This window comes from Delphinus delphis, chromosome 8 (genome assembly GCF_949987515.2).
Source record: "Delphinus delphis chromosome 8, mDelDel1.2, whole genome shotgun sequence".
In the NCBI taxonomy this organism is placed as follows: Eukaryota; Metazoa; Chordata; class Mammalia; order Artiodactyla; family Delphinidae; genus Delphinus; species Delphinus delphis.
Window position 1 is genome coordinate 34108705 of NC_082690.1, and position 16097 is coordinate 34124801.

The window sequence follows — 16097 nt, forward strand, 5'->3', positions numbered from 1 at the left end:
AATAGATTGATGCTACTCAAACTAGGATAACCAGCTTATATGTTAAGACTGTTTCCCAGATTTGAAACACAGATCTCTAAGAAAGTTATTAAGGAGAACCATAGCATATGACAAGAGCATTATGGGTTTTGTAGTATTTCACTAATCTTTTTTGGGGAATTGTCCTGTAATAAGGTATTCTGTATCGAAATAGGAAGTTGGAAGTCAGAGAGTCTGTGGCCTAACTCCACTCCTTACATCTAGGGCGTGTGGAAAGTCACTTAACCTTACTGAGTCTCACCGTTAATATTGGTGTAATAATAACTTTCCAGTAGAATGTTCCTTTTGGTGAGAGCTTCTTATTCACTTCTCAAATCAAAGAAGAAAGGAAGGCAGGCAAGCAGGGAGGGAGGAAAGGTGGGAAGAAAAAAAAAGGAGGGAAGTAAAAAGAAGAGAGAAATATTACTCTCTTTCTCCACTCAGTAGGACATATTGGACAAATCACAGTTAAAAAATTTTGAGTGTCTCTGATCCAATCTAAGAGATATTTCAGGAAACACTAGAAACTGGCTGAAAATAATACAGCCAATTACAATAACTAGAAAACCCACAATTCACTTTGTTATATGAGCTGAAAATAACCCTTTAGGAGACAAACAAGAGTTCTTTTCTGAGGTGTCACTGGAGATCCATTAAAAAAAAATAAAATGCACACACACATACATAAAACAGGAAGAACCACTGGCAAAAATCAAAACCTATGACTTTTTTTCCCTAGATAAAATAATTTATACCAATTTTAAGCATATATATATATAATTTTTAACAGCTTGGAGAAACTAGTAGACAATTCTTTTTTGAAATTTCTTTAAAATTGGACGTTACCTTACAAATAAAATATTCTACCTTATGCAGATTAATAGTTGTTAATGAGAAAATCAAACTCTGAAAACAATATAGAAAACATTTACTGAAGAGTCTGATTTCTTAATGCATTTTTAAATTACCCATTCCCTTCAACTGATAAATACTTGCAGTTTACCAAGGGAAAGTAATATAGAATAATCTTAATGAATAGTAATATGACCCCCAAAACAAGATAAAGTGATTTCATCTGATCAAAAAAATTGGCATGATAATCTTACCATAACTGTTTCTTGCCAATAACTTCTTCAATTTTCAAAATGAATTAACTATAGAGCATGTGTAAACAGTGAATCCTCATAAGGGATGTGAAATAGGGATTAAAACAAGTTCCAACCAGGGCCCTTGGCTTGGGTTCTTTAGGTCCATGTGGCAAATAGATAATATACAAATTTTATAATGCTTGGTTATAACTTTCAATAAGAGTTTAACCCAAGAATTCCCAATAGTCTTAACATTAGTATAAAAATGGTCTGTTCCTTAGTATGTCTATCTACATGTCTTTTGCTGTGACTACATATGTATTATAATAGACTGTGGACTGCTCTTTAGTCCTTCAAAGTCTTAAACACACAGACTCATTCTGTCTCCATTCTCCAGGCCAAAGTTATTTTCCTAAAAAGATCTAATTTTGCCATTACCTCACGTGAAAATGTTCACTGACTTCCAGTCACCTACTGCAGTGCTTCTCAACTATAGCTGCACATTACGGTCTCCAGGGGAGATTTTTAACAATACCCTTTCCTGGGCTCCATCCTCAGAGATTATATTTTAATTGGTCCACTCTTCTTATTAATGCAGGCACATGATAGTCACTCTGAAATGGTGTTGAAGCATCAATTTCTGTAACTTTACTCTCTTTATTTTCCTCTGTAATACATTCATCTTATGTTCCAGCCACACAAATCTTTTTACCCCAATCTTCTGCCTTAATTTCCCCCCTTTGATACCAGTCCTATCTCAACCTTCAAGACTCAGCCAAACATTACTTCTGTCGTGTGTTCCCTGCATCTTCCAGATAGTGACTTGTTTCCTCCTAAGAATCTGCATGTATTTTTTGCACATCTGGATCACTATAGTGGGTTATTCTGTATTGTTACTCTACTACTAGTCTGAGAGCCACTTTGAGATAGGACAATAGCGTTCCTCGGCTGGGAGTTGAATGACATGTTCTCTGGGTTTGGTATCGCCATGGATCTCTCTTTCTTTTGTTACATCGGGGCATATTTCTGTACACATGGCTTTATCATGTTCTCTTCCCATGCTCCCTAACTTCATGTCTTAAAGTTTTCCAACTTCCCTTCCTACTTTGTGAGCTCTCTCCTTGTACTGACTATAACATAGGAGAATATAAGTACATTATTTACTTATTAAGAACACACTTTATGCTCCCTGTTCTAAATTTTAAAACAGAATGGCGTATTAGTTCCCTCCCTAAGAAAAATTCCACAAACACAATTGTTTCTTATATTTAAGTAGCCCTAAATTGTTTTGTATTATAAACCTCAGTATACAAAATTTTCTCATCTCTGATTTCATTCAATAAATATTTATTGAGTGCCTGCTGTTAGCACAAGAAAACCTAGATGTCTAAATACTAGGATTTAATATTTCAGGTTACGGTTTAAAAAATGAAAGAAAGCTTTTGGAAAAGAACATGACATCACCAAATGGAAGATATCTAGCCTCTAAATCTTTTTCTCTACAAATTCCTGCCAACTAATGTCTCCATTGCTATGTAGTAGCCATAACCTTTATCTTAATTTTATAGGTCATGTTCTTTCTGGTGGCTCTAAAGTGAAATTAAATCATAAGAAGACAGGTTATATATCAGAAAATACTTGAAGGGTACTGAAATAGATTATTGAGTTAATAAAAATATTTCTCTTAAAAAGGTTTGAGAAGCCATTTGAGTCTGAAGCAATTATACCTCCAGTGTCAGTTGTTACGTAACAATTGTGTTTTTATTTTAAAACATGGCAAATTTATATTGGGCAGTACTATTATTTTTCACATTTAACATTAAAATAATTTGTTGCAAACACAGATAATATGCAAATACAGTGGTCAATATGTTTTCTACAAAAACAATGCCTTTCAAATAGCCATACCAGGTCAACCTGTAACTTCTAAATTATCTACAGCTACAGTGATATATTTGACAATGAGTACCGTGTAGAGAGCTGAAACAGGCCTGCACTCCATTTCTCTGCCATTTAGTACCTGGAAGAGCTTGAGCAAGTCATTAACCTCTCTGATTAAACCTGCCTTGCTAATTGTTTTGTGGTTAATGGAAATGAAAATGAAAAAGTGTACAGGTGTTCAGAAATAGTAACTGATATTATTGTGTTTTCATTAAGCCATACTTCTGGTTATGATTTTATCAGATTAATCTGGTATATTCTATAGTGAAACCAAGGAATCTAGAAAATGAAGTTGCTTTATTGCTATCTGTATGTACATATGAATATTTAATATATTTGATTTGAAATTAGAGCTCAAAAATCTTCAATTAATTTCTTCCTCTGAAAAAAATATAGTCTTTTGAGTGAGGCCTGCTTAATCAAAAATCTAAAGAGCCTATCGCCCTTTGATTATAATATTAAGAGTAATAGTACTGATTTTGACCTTTTTAAAAAAGTATTTCTTTAAAATATAGAGAGCTTAACTAAAACACAGCCCTTCCAAAAATCTATGCTATATACTACATGGTTAGATTATTTTTACTGTGGTACTAATTCTTCAAAAAGGAACAATGGGCCTAGAAATCATGATAAAGTCATCAACTCCCCAAATAACTTTCTATCCTTAAGACTATGGTATAAAATTCCCAGGAGAGATCTTTATGTCTGCCTTGATCTTGCATTCCTTTGGTGAGATAGCTATTAAATTTCTGGAGTTTTTTCTGTGAATACCTGAGCAATTTCTCTCATGTACATTTACCCTTTACACACCAGATTTCAGGATAGAATATGAATCCTTTTAAGTATCTTTACAATCTCCAGAGCATTATGTATAAGCACTCAAATTTTTTTTAAAAAAATTTGTTTTTAAATTTAAAGATACCTCATTTTTATACTCAAGAATTCAACAACCATGTCTCTACTGATAAAGTTAAATGGACAAGCAGACAACCCAAGAAAGGGCATAACTATCTTTTCCTCAAAGTATGCCTTTTAAATACCCATTGGATAGGGGGAATTTTCACATCTCAAATTTTACAGGAAATACATAGCCAGAAAATCTCACAAGTTTGCCAAGTCCTAAACTGCTTATCCACACTAGACTAAATCATGTAATGATTTTAATGAAGAGAAAATTACTTGATTTCTGTGGTTTCGCTGTATTTTTCTTACTCAATGTTTAGTGAAAAGACAGTCTCTGTCTCCATCTAGCATCCATTATCTATTTAATGTACCATTATTCCATACTCCCTGGTCCTTATCAAATCCAAAAATTGAATAAAAAGCAGTAAAATAAATGACTACTTACTTCATATTATGGAATCCAATCCAGCCTGGCTTGGTCTACATCCATAGTATGAATCAAGAATGTGAACTGGGCCAAGATAATTGCATTCAGGTTGGATCACATCCCCATATAAGTTCAGGAAAAGTCCCTACAGACCGTCAGTTACTTGGGGCCAATAAAACCTGTACCTCCAGAGTTAGGCATGAAACAGGGTGGCTTAAAAATTTGAAAAAAAAAAAAAAGCCAAGAGTAGTGTTCTTTAATTATTTTAATAATTTCTTTAATTAATTACTTTAATAATTATTAATTTTCTTTAATAATTCCTCCCTGTCATTAGAGAAGATTTGAGAATTTGGAGGACATTGATGATAAATTAAATAGCAGCAGTTCATAGTAGCAGTGATTTAACATGTACATTACCTAAGTATCCTATAGCCAAAGCAAAGACAAATACAAAGGGATCTGCTCCTCTTCTTGGAGTTGATCACATTCCAAGGCATTGCTCCGGGGCACTTGCCTGGAGGCTGCGCCTAGGCTTGTCCACAGCCCTGTGCAGCTGTGGAGTTTGGAAGAGTATTACAGGACTTGCTGGATTAGTCCCAAAATGTCAACCTCATTTTCAGTTTACTGGCTCTTGTTGCTTTATGTCATGCTGACCTTACTGTTAAACACGTGTTTGTTTGCTTTCTTTCCACTCACTGAGAGAAGGGGAAAGGATTACTTTTAGCTGGTTGAAAGCTTTAACTGACAAAAGACTTTCAGAGAAATGTGAATTAAGCAGCTAAGAAAGCTTACCCTGTCCATTGCTTTAAAGAAAATTAAATTGTTAACTGCAGTGTGACATCAGTATAACGGTCAACGTTTAGATATATTTGAGCAAAATATTTAAATGGTATTGTAAATAGTTGTTAAGGCAGGCATACACTGTAGCTTGTTTTTATAATCTTTTGAAATTGCTCTTAATATATCAAATCCTAATATATCCAATTTAGCAAACATAACTTATTCTAAATGAAGCCTACTTAAATGTTTTCCTCTTGTCAATTATATATAAAGCTTAACATCTCTTTTTCTATGAAATTTACTTACCTGTGAGAGGTTTTTGTTGTTGTTATAAAATATTTATCGAAAGGAGTGGTTTAAAACTTTTTGCCATTAGTCTTTTACTAACCCCCTCCCTCAGAAAAGCTTATATTTTAAAGTATCTCCCCACTAAACTGTACTCCTATTAAGAAATAGTTGCTTTGTTTTCTTCGTGGTTTACTATTCAAAGACATATCAGGGTTGCTGAGTAGCGTATCAATTATGTGCACACTGATTTGATGGTTTTTGTGCAGCTTTAACTTGGTAAATTAAAAACTGATTTTTAAAATATATAGTAGCAAAATAATCAATGGACACCTATCATACCAAGGGCTTTAAAATTCATGAGAAACACCAAAAGTTTTATGTAGAGTTAATATAATCATACCATATTCTCCTCAAAACAGAGATAAGCAGCTCTGCTTGTTCTCTATAGGGTAAAAATAGTATCCAAAATTTACTTAAAATGGTTAAGTCCTATATTTAATATAATTGGGGGTAGAAAGAGATTTTCACATAGCAGTCTTTAGAACTCATCACTTAAACCAATAAAGTATCTTCTTATGACCTGAGTATTATGTGCACTTTAACTTTTTCTGAAACATGCATAACCACAAGAAAAGTCAGGGCAAAGAGTTTTAAAAAAAGCTTTTCATTGGAATTTGGAAAAAAAAAAAAAAAAAAGAAAAAAATATAAAAGTTCCTCATATTTTCCAAGGAGTAAATATAACTTACAAAAGTGAAATGGAGAACTTCTCTAAACAGTAGCTTAAAATGTCTCCCTTGATTAGTGAGCGAAACAATAATGCTAATGATACAAAACACGGTGATTATCTACATTGATGACAATGCTAAATGTTAGAGAAATAATCACGCACTATCCAAGCATATAAAACATAAATTATGCTCACAGGCTAGTTTTTTGCTTTTAAGAAAGATGTCCATTTTCTAATTTGAGGCTACATAGTTTAGGAAAAAAATCACTGAGCTCTAAGTTTCTGTTTAGCTGTCAATCAATTAGGTGTCTTAACACTTAAAAAGCAGGGAGAGAAAGAGGAGAGGGGAGAATGAGAGGGAGAGAGAGATAAAAAGAGAAGGAAAGAGAAAAAGAGGGAAGGGAGGGAAGAACTAAAGAGGGAAGGAAGGAAGAAAGGAAAGAAGGAAGGAAGGAAGGGGGAAGGGAGGGAGGAAAAAGGTTAGGACCAAATTATCCATTTCAACTCTGAAACTACAAACTTTTTATTAATAGTTTACATCAACATAAAGTAGCTGACTCTCAGTTATCTATGTTAACAGAAGGAAAAAAAGCCCTGAAAACAACAACAAAAAATTGTGGGTTTTTTTGCAAAGTTGAAAACTCTTACTTTAGGAGTCATTTTTAAAATTTATTTATCTTTTTTATGAGTCATTTTATTCTTCAGCAACTAGTTACAAAGCATTATTGTGTGGTATGCCAGTCATTTAACCAGATTGTGAAGATAAGCAGTGAATACATTAGACAGCAATCCTACATTCTCTGAGTTTACAGTTGGATGGGAACTAGATACAGGTAGATAGAGAGTTACAATATTGTATGTCAAATGTCATGGTAGAGGAAGTACAGGGGCCATTGGAGCACCTAAGAGGGGCACCTAGCTTGAATTTAAGAGTGGACAAAGGCATCTTGGAAAGAGGTCTAAGCTATAGCTATGTTCTAAAAGTGGTTTAATAATTAGCTAAGCATGCGGAATCAGAAAATGCCAAAGGCAGGAAGAGAAGAGTATTCCAAACAGGAGGTAACAGCATATGCACAGACCTGATGGTGAGAGAGAGTATGGCGTGGGGGCTGACGATGAGGCTGAAGCAAACAAGGTCCACGTCATTAATGGTCTTGTACACCATGTTAAATTGTGTAGTCTTGATTCTTGTTTAAGCAGGAGAGCAGCATAATTCAGTTTGGTGTATAAGAAAACTCACCCTCACTGCAATATGGAGAAAAGAGCTGGAGATGGATAATCCTGGAGGCAGAGAGAACATTTTTTAGGAAGTTGCAGTATTCTGGCAGAAAATGATGGTCATAAACATGAAGAGTTGGAGGGCATCATCACCTCCTCCCTAGTTTTCCAGAGGTTTTAAAAAAACATAACTTAGAAGTATTGACAGAATTTATGGAAATAGGTAAAATGTGCCATATTAATTGTTAAACACAAGGTCAGATGCCTATTCTGCTGCTGTGTTGAAATTTCAAATTTTTCATCAATAAAGACAATAAAAACTAAGAAACTTAGTTTACCAAATTCTAGAATCCTATCTACTCAAACAATTTCTACCCTTCCACCAATATTCCCACCTTTGCATGTCTATTAAATCTCAATATCCTGGTTTTTGCACAAAGGTAAGACTAGAACAGCTTAAGAATCAGCAAATGGGAAAGAAAGGGAAACTGTGCTGTACTAAACTAAGAAAAAATAAATACATCCTTTGTATAGATCATTCTTCAGATGCCGTTATCCAGTATAGCTACAAAATAATACACACAAAAAATGCTTAGTTCTCTGTAAGGAGTCTTGACTTCCTGATGATATCTTCTGCACAAAGACTTTTTCATGACTTCACAGAGTGTGGGGGGTTGAGGAAGGAAGGCTGGTGAGTGATAGAATGGGGAGCAAACTTGGCACATGAAAATAATATATCTACAGCTTTCAGTTTCAAAGAACCTTATTTTGAATTACCTCATTCAGTTTCCATCAAGGGCTGTTCTTCCTTTTCACTTCCACTAATCAATGACAGATAGGAAGAGAAAGATGCTAATGTGCAGGCAGTGGCAGTGGGAAGGGGTCTTCTTTCTCCCGGTCCTCACTGGCCTTGCCAGTCCCTTGCCATCCTGGTCATAAGAACCCACTGCTATCACCTCATGTTTAAGTCACTGGCTCATAAACGCATCTGTTCTCTCTTCTCCAGTATTACAAGGTGCTGGGACTTGTCTGACTTTGTATCTTCCATTCCTTGCTGGCTCAGCCTATCCTTCTTAGGCCCAGCTGCTTTCCCAGTCTGGCTTCTGTGTGTGGTCACCTTGCCGCTTCAGGCGAGCCAGGGCTCACCACCTGCCTTCTAAGCCACTGTCCAGCTGGCACCATGCTGAATCCAAACTTCTCTGAGATGCTTGTAGACGTTACAGCATCATAAAAGCCACAGTTTTCTTGGACCTCTCCTTACTTGTTTGGATGTTCTGCTGCCCATCCCACTTCCTTCAAAACTGGGACACTGTCATCTGATTTTCCTACTCTTCCTCTTCCTTCTTCTGAATCACAGAAGCCTCTCACTTCCTCTTCCTGTCTGTTGGAGTCTTCCCCTGGGTCTTTGAGTTTCCTTCATCTATTCCTAGGAACTCTTTCTGTTTGAGTCCACCTCTTAAGGAGACCTTTGAGATTTAGAAGACCATTTTTTTTTTTCCTCTTGAGAAAGTCCCATTCTCCAGACTTGTGTTGCTCTAGATTTCAAAGACCAATTGTGAAAACACAAGCTAAACGTCAACTTCCTTTAAGCATTTCTGCTGTAACAATTTGAATTCTTCTTGGAGCAACATGGCTGCTTCTAACTGACTAGGAAAAGGGTCAGGTGTCAAAAAGAAAAACACAAAGACGAATATTTTTCAATAACTATATTCTTTGGATGAGCTTTGGGAATTCACATGAAGTTTTCTGTCAAGAGGATGAGACTCTCCCTTCCCCTGTGTATGCCTAACAGCTCTGGTACTGGCTGGTGACAAAGACATAGCTATAAAATTTATGGGATAATGGACTTGTAACAACATCACCACATACTTATTTTCAATCTAATGCTTTGTACTTTACCTGAAATATTTAGTACACTTATTTGCACATAGTAGATTTTTACATTTTGTTATATTGAAATTGATGAAATATTCAGTTATCCTCTTTACTCCTTGATAGTAAAACTAGTGTAATATTTGGCAAGAGATGCAGAGAATCATCATTTTCCTCTCTCAAGACCCACCCCCCTTTTGGTTCCCATTGCTTCTATCCTATTTTCAGTGCATAGTAGGGTCCTAAGTGAATACACTAGACTTACACCTTTAAAGATATTTAGCCCTTGTATACATCTTGAGTCCAGTTTCACACACCTAGCTCCTCATTTTTAAGTGGAGAAGACAATGTTTGAAATTTATCTGAGGTTTTTGCAGGGAGGGTGAGACTCTTCTTCTTTGTATGCCTGGCACTGGTTCCCTGGTGGTGGTAGGTGACGAATGCAAAGCCATAAAAATTAGGTGAAGTGGGCACCTAACAATATCGTTACATACTTATTTTCAATCTAATGTTCAAAATTCCATCTTTGTTTTTAAACTGAAAGTGGACTTCAGAAAAAATATTTCATGATTCACATGAAAAAACCGAGCCAGTCTGCTCCATTTGACAGGTGTCTGACATTAAATTGGCTGGCAGTTTGAAGTGAATCATCTTCAAATAATATGTTCTCTTAAGAACAATTTACCACTAATTCTTATTATTCTTATTACTACTCTGTGTGATAACAAAAAATAAACATTTCTATATATGTCTTTATTAATGAATTAGAGCACCCAAAACCTGAATACAATTATATATATGCAATTATATATTATAAAATATATAAGGTGCATAAGAATCATCAGTACATTCTTCTTTACCAGTCACTTTAAATTTATAATCAACATTTCAGCTTGTACAGTAATGTACGTGGCATATGGTGAGATCATATAGATAGTGTCCGTGACTGTGTGTACATTTTAATGAAGCAAGGACTGATTCTCAGACAATTAAATTCAATCCAACTAATTGTTCGTGAAGACAAAATACACTCAACTGTTTTCTAATAAGATTCAATAATGCAGTGTTTTGGTTACTCACAATGGTAAAGTAAAAGGTTTGATATTTATTATACAAATATTATCTATCTTCATACGAAATTTAATGCACTTAACATTAAAGTGAAAAAGAATGTAATCTGATTGTTAACAAAGTATTTCAGACAATTACTGTGCATTTGGCTTCATTACTATGAATATCATTTAATATAGCACTGGAAATATGCAAATATTCTCCTTTGGTAAATAAGTGCCTAGAGTATATAAGGAACTGTACTAAGCCTTTTGCAACACAAAGAGTAGAACAGAATTCTTGCTTTTAAGTTCCAAAAGTTAAGATGCCAGATGTTGTTTGAAAAATCGACATACTTCTTTCTTATTCAGTCACCTATATTTGGAGTAGACTTGGAGAAACAAAATAGTTTTATTGAATTATTTGTCCATGAACATGTTCCTATAACATAAAAAAAGATTTCATTTACTCTCTTTTAACACTGTATTTTCAGTTTTAAAATTAAACATATCCCCATATTCAGATTTACAAACTTAAATGATGTTGAGAAACTTCATATTTGTCTATAAAACCATATGCTATATTTTTATAAATATCTGATTTTTGTAGTTGAAGTTTTTCTAACTTACATTTAAGTTAACTATTTAATGAATAAAGAGATGGCCATGGTAAATGGCCATGAGTGTAAATGCATGTGGCACTCTATTCTCTGGTGTCAGAGTCACTATAACAAGCTAAAGAGTATGTATATCACTCAACCTACTTTTTAAAAGCAACATTTTATTTAAATGGTAGAATATTATATTACCTGATCAGATGAGGTCAAATTTCGTCTTATAAATGATCTATTTCAAACAAATAGAATACTTTAACTTTATAAAATGTAGAGATCTGTCATCAGTTATTTGTGAGCAGTTTAGAATTCGTAAGTTTAAACAACTATGAAAAAACAAATTTTTTATTCTGAATTAAATCAACTGCCCATAATTATGCTGTGATATGAGAAGTAGTTTACCATAGTATTGAAGAGCACATGTTCCGGAGCCAGGCACTCTCATTCTGATTCCAGGCTGCACCATTTGCCAACTACTTCAGGTCTCTGCTTCAGTTTCCTTATTGTAAAACGGGCACAGTATTGTATCTCTCTCATAGGATGTTATGAGGATTAAATGAGTTAGTATAAATAAAGTACTTGGAGTAGTGCCTGGCATGGTATGCACTGTCTAGGTGTTTTGTCCAACTTAAATGGCTTTTTCTTTAATAGACAGATGATTAAGAGTACAGAGGACATTTAGAGTTTTATCTTACGTAAACTCCTCAACAACAGTAATTTTTAAGGTCATATGAAATTCAGTAGTGTGGTACTCATCAAAGTAAATTTTTTCAGCAAATGAGATTAAGGATGGACTCTTACAAGTGAAATGTGATCAGATATAGATCAATAAAATTATCAGTCTAAGTAGCCACAATTCTTCAATTCTTGTACCTGAGACAGTTTCCCATATGAGGCAGATTGGACTAATCGAATCGATATTATTTTTGTAGAACCAGACTAACAGCTTCTTTTTCTCTCCCGAATAAATAATTTTCCCCAATATGTAGGAAAAGAAAAGAACTTCTGAATCTCTTATATATGCTTACTAAAACAATAATATTGGAAAATCTATTCATAAAATAGCTAAGTTTAGCTTTAACTTAAAATCTAAAATTTTATTCTTTCGGCATTAAAGGACTTCAGTATTGCTTACATCTCAAAAATTACTATGGAACAAAAAAGTAAGGTCCTTATTTTGTGTAGTCCTTGTTCTGTCACATGAAGAACATCCTCAAAATTTTAAATATTCCATTTTTTTCCAAATAACACTTGAGTCAGATTTGTGAATGAAATATGTTTAAAAGGGGAATAAAATAAAATCCAACATTAACCATTTTTTACCATTGTATGTAGTAAGGTAGGTAGTGTATTTTGTGACCTGCCTAGTGTATTTTATTTTTCTTCCTATGGGAGAAGCCAGCTATCATTTATTTTCGTTGATTTTTCACATTTTAAGATCATAAAACCAGGATGCATCTTATAATTCATGCTATCTTACAATGCCATTGGCCAAGTTGAAGTCATACACAGTTGTGTGAAAATCTTCCCTTGACACCTCCTCATAAAGTCAGAAAACATCCCTAGCATCAATGAAATACGGTATGAGTATATATTCAATTCTTCATTCATAGAATCCCACTGCTTCTACTTCTTTTAATCTGTGTTGATATCAGTTCCTATTTATTTAGACCAGTAATCAATATGCATTCAAAAAAGCAGTTTTTTTAGCTGCTACTTATTTGAGTAACTACTATGCACCAGGTCTTGCACTAGGGAGGAGCTTTACATATATTATCTCTAGCTCTTACTGTAATCTTTGCAAGCTAAATATTATGAGTTCCATTTTACAGAAGAGAAAACAGAGGTTCAGAGTAGTTCAGTAAATTTGAAAAACATTTCTTGCACTATTGCTCTTCCAAAAAGAAAAGGAGATTCTGTCACATTTTTCCAAATTAAGTAATTTTCCTGGCATACATATTAAATCTTTTGATTTAATTTGAGAAATTTGAGTTTTTATTTTAGAATTGAAGAAACTTTAAAAATCCTTATTAATAGATGTGCTGCTGTCTGTTTAAGCCTCATGAATGTGAATTGGCTTTGGCATTCTTAACAGAACTATAAAAAGCTTCTGGGGGAAAAACATCAATTTTTCTGGGGAAACCAAAACAAAAATAGCACTAATTTCCCAACATTATAGCCCCTGCTAAGGAATTCATTAAATATCATAAGAAACTCCACTCCTCCCCTACTAAATTTATGACTAAAGATTTGAATCTGATTTAATTACTGAAAAATTATGTATGTATGTATGTGTGTGTGTGTGTGTGTATATATATATATATAGAGAGAGAGAGAGAGAGATTTGTTCAAGCAATTCACTGACATGGTCTGTGCAGTTCTAAAAACGGGTCTTTTTATTGACAGAAAATTACTTTGGATTAAACAGTTAACTGATAACTTCTAGGTCTATAAAAATTACCAGAATACAGTGCCTTTATATATATATATATATATATATATATATATCTTAAAGAAAATACACCTTAAAATCTTACTCAAAGTGAAATTAGGGAGTATTATATAAAGTATACATTCTTGAAAGTCAAAGTTTCTCTGATTTGTAGTCTCAGGGTGGCTCCAAGTGCCTTGGCAAGGAGTGTTTTTTAATGGTTGGAATTTTGAGGATAAATTCACATTCTCAATATTTCCATTATTATATTTACTAAATGGTTCTGATAAAATCAATGCCTTAGTGCCTATCCTATTTCAAATATCTTTATGTTTTAATCCTTATGTACCAGAAAGTTTAGGTAAATAATCATCTACTCCTTATTTAAAAGTAAGATAGATATAGACACAAAATATTTCTGTTGAAAAATATTTAAAGTTGGACCATGTGCTAGGCAAAGAGGAAAAAATGTGGTAAATACAAAATTATTCATAGAATTCACATTTAAATTATGAAATTAATTCTTCCTTTATTTATTAAGACAGTTTTAGCAGAACTACACAATGGAATTGTTTCCTTTAAATAAGATTTAAATCAGACCAACCTGGATGATATAGAATAGATGAAAATGTTTTTACTTTTCAGATTTATTTTGATCTTCACAAATCTTACACATTTCCTAATAACAACAATGATTTAAAGATGTACTGTTGGGCTTCCCTGGTGGCGCAGTGGTTGAGAGTCCGCCTGCCGATGCAGGGGACGCGGGTTCGTTCCCCGGTCCGGGAAGATCCCACATGCTGCGGAGCGGCTGGGCCCGTGAGCCATGGCCGCTGAGCCTGCGCGTCTGGAGCCTGTGCTCCGCAACGGGAGAGGCCACAACAGTGACAGGCCCGCGTACCGCAAAAATAAATAAAATAAGGAGGTACTGTTCTTGCTGAAACATTACAGAGTTATGAATAATTTATCAAAGGAAAGAATAATTTTAAGAATTTTGAGCGTCAAAAAACTGTTAGATTTTTGTGAAATTTTTTATAATTTACCAACAAACCATTATTACAGTTATTCAAGTTCCTAAATGGCATTTAAATTACTGAAATTATGCATAGTAAGAAAAACATATTATCTAAATTCCCACAACATGTGAGAAAATATAGAAAAGGGGGAAAATCTATAAATTATGCAACAAAATTTAAGCTGAGGGGAGAATGTGATGTTCACATTAATTGAGCCAGAGTATTTGCATCTAGCTTGGTCAAATTTCTGAATTCTGGTGGAAGTATATTGGTTTATTTGTTAAAGGATAATTACCACTGAGAATTTCTAAAAATTAAAAAAAACAATAATGACCTGATTGATAAAAGGTAAGCATGGAGGTAGAGTGAACCAGAACATGCATACCTGTGCATCTCATAGACAGAGATTGCCTAAGCACCAATTTCAAATAGTTGTTAATATCACCCAAATACATATAGAAAAACAAACAGCAATACTGTACTTAGTTTTAGGACAGGTTTGTCACTTCTCTGAAATGTAATGCTTTGTGATCTTAGTAATCTTCTTCAATTCTCTGAACCTCAATGTCTTCAATTATCTAGCAAAGAATATTTCAACAAAGAGCTTTGCTTTTAAAGGAGATAATGCCTATGAAATTCCTTTGCACACTATAAAACGCTATACAGACATATTTTTCCTAAGAAATAGGTAAGTACATGCTAAAAATCCTTAATAGTTACAACGTATATTCTACAATGTAGGTAGTTAACATTAATAAATTAATCTTGGTGACCAAATATGATTTTTAATAACCAAAAGATAGTAAACTCACTGATATAGCTCCTTATTTGTTGAAAACCCACAAAAAAATGAAAACCCTCTACCTGCAAATTAGAATGCTGTTCTGGCAAAGAAGTACATGAGAGAAAGCAGTTTGTGTGGAAGCCCATCTGGAGGCTGGGCTCCCCGAGTCCTCTCTGGACGTTCAGCCTGCTCCCTGTCTGCAGCAGGAGAGCTTGCTGTCCATGTAGACCACGCCCTGTGACAGGCAATCGTTGAGGGGCTGCTTCTTGAAGAAAACATGTCAAAAGTGGTCTTTTGCACATCCCCGTGAATTTTTCTTCCTTCCAAATAGAGAATCATGTTCATGACTACTATTTAAAAGACCTTCATTTTGAAGCATATTTTATGAAAATAAAATTATTCCATGTTTAAAGTTCATGTATATGTAAAAAAATCTTCTCTACAAGTAGCTTAGTTAATAGAGTGTTTTCTGAATAACAAATACGTTTTTGCAGTGAGGAAACTGGCCCAAGTAGAGGTGATCTGGGGACAGGAAGAGGTTATTGTTTGTTTCTAAATTATCTGATTGGGCTATCTGGATTCGTGTCTTGTGGTTTATTTTACTTTTGCTATGGAGCTACAAAATATATTTCTTCTGAAAACTAAGAAAATGCTGGACTTACATTCAGAGGCTATTCATACTTTACATCATTTTCATATTTTTAAAAACTTTCTTGCATAGAATTAAGTTACATATATCATATGGAGCTGTAGTTCTTTAACTTACTGCAATCTCAAGTTATCTCTACTTAGGTAGGGCTTACATTGAAATTATTCTGAGATATGAAATGTCTCTTCTTAACTCTGCATGCATGCATGCATGAGTGCAAGCTCATGTACACAGCAATCTAGAGAAAGATGTAGCTAAGTCCCTTTTACAAGAGAACAAAGGTTATCAGTG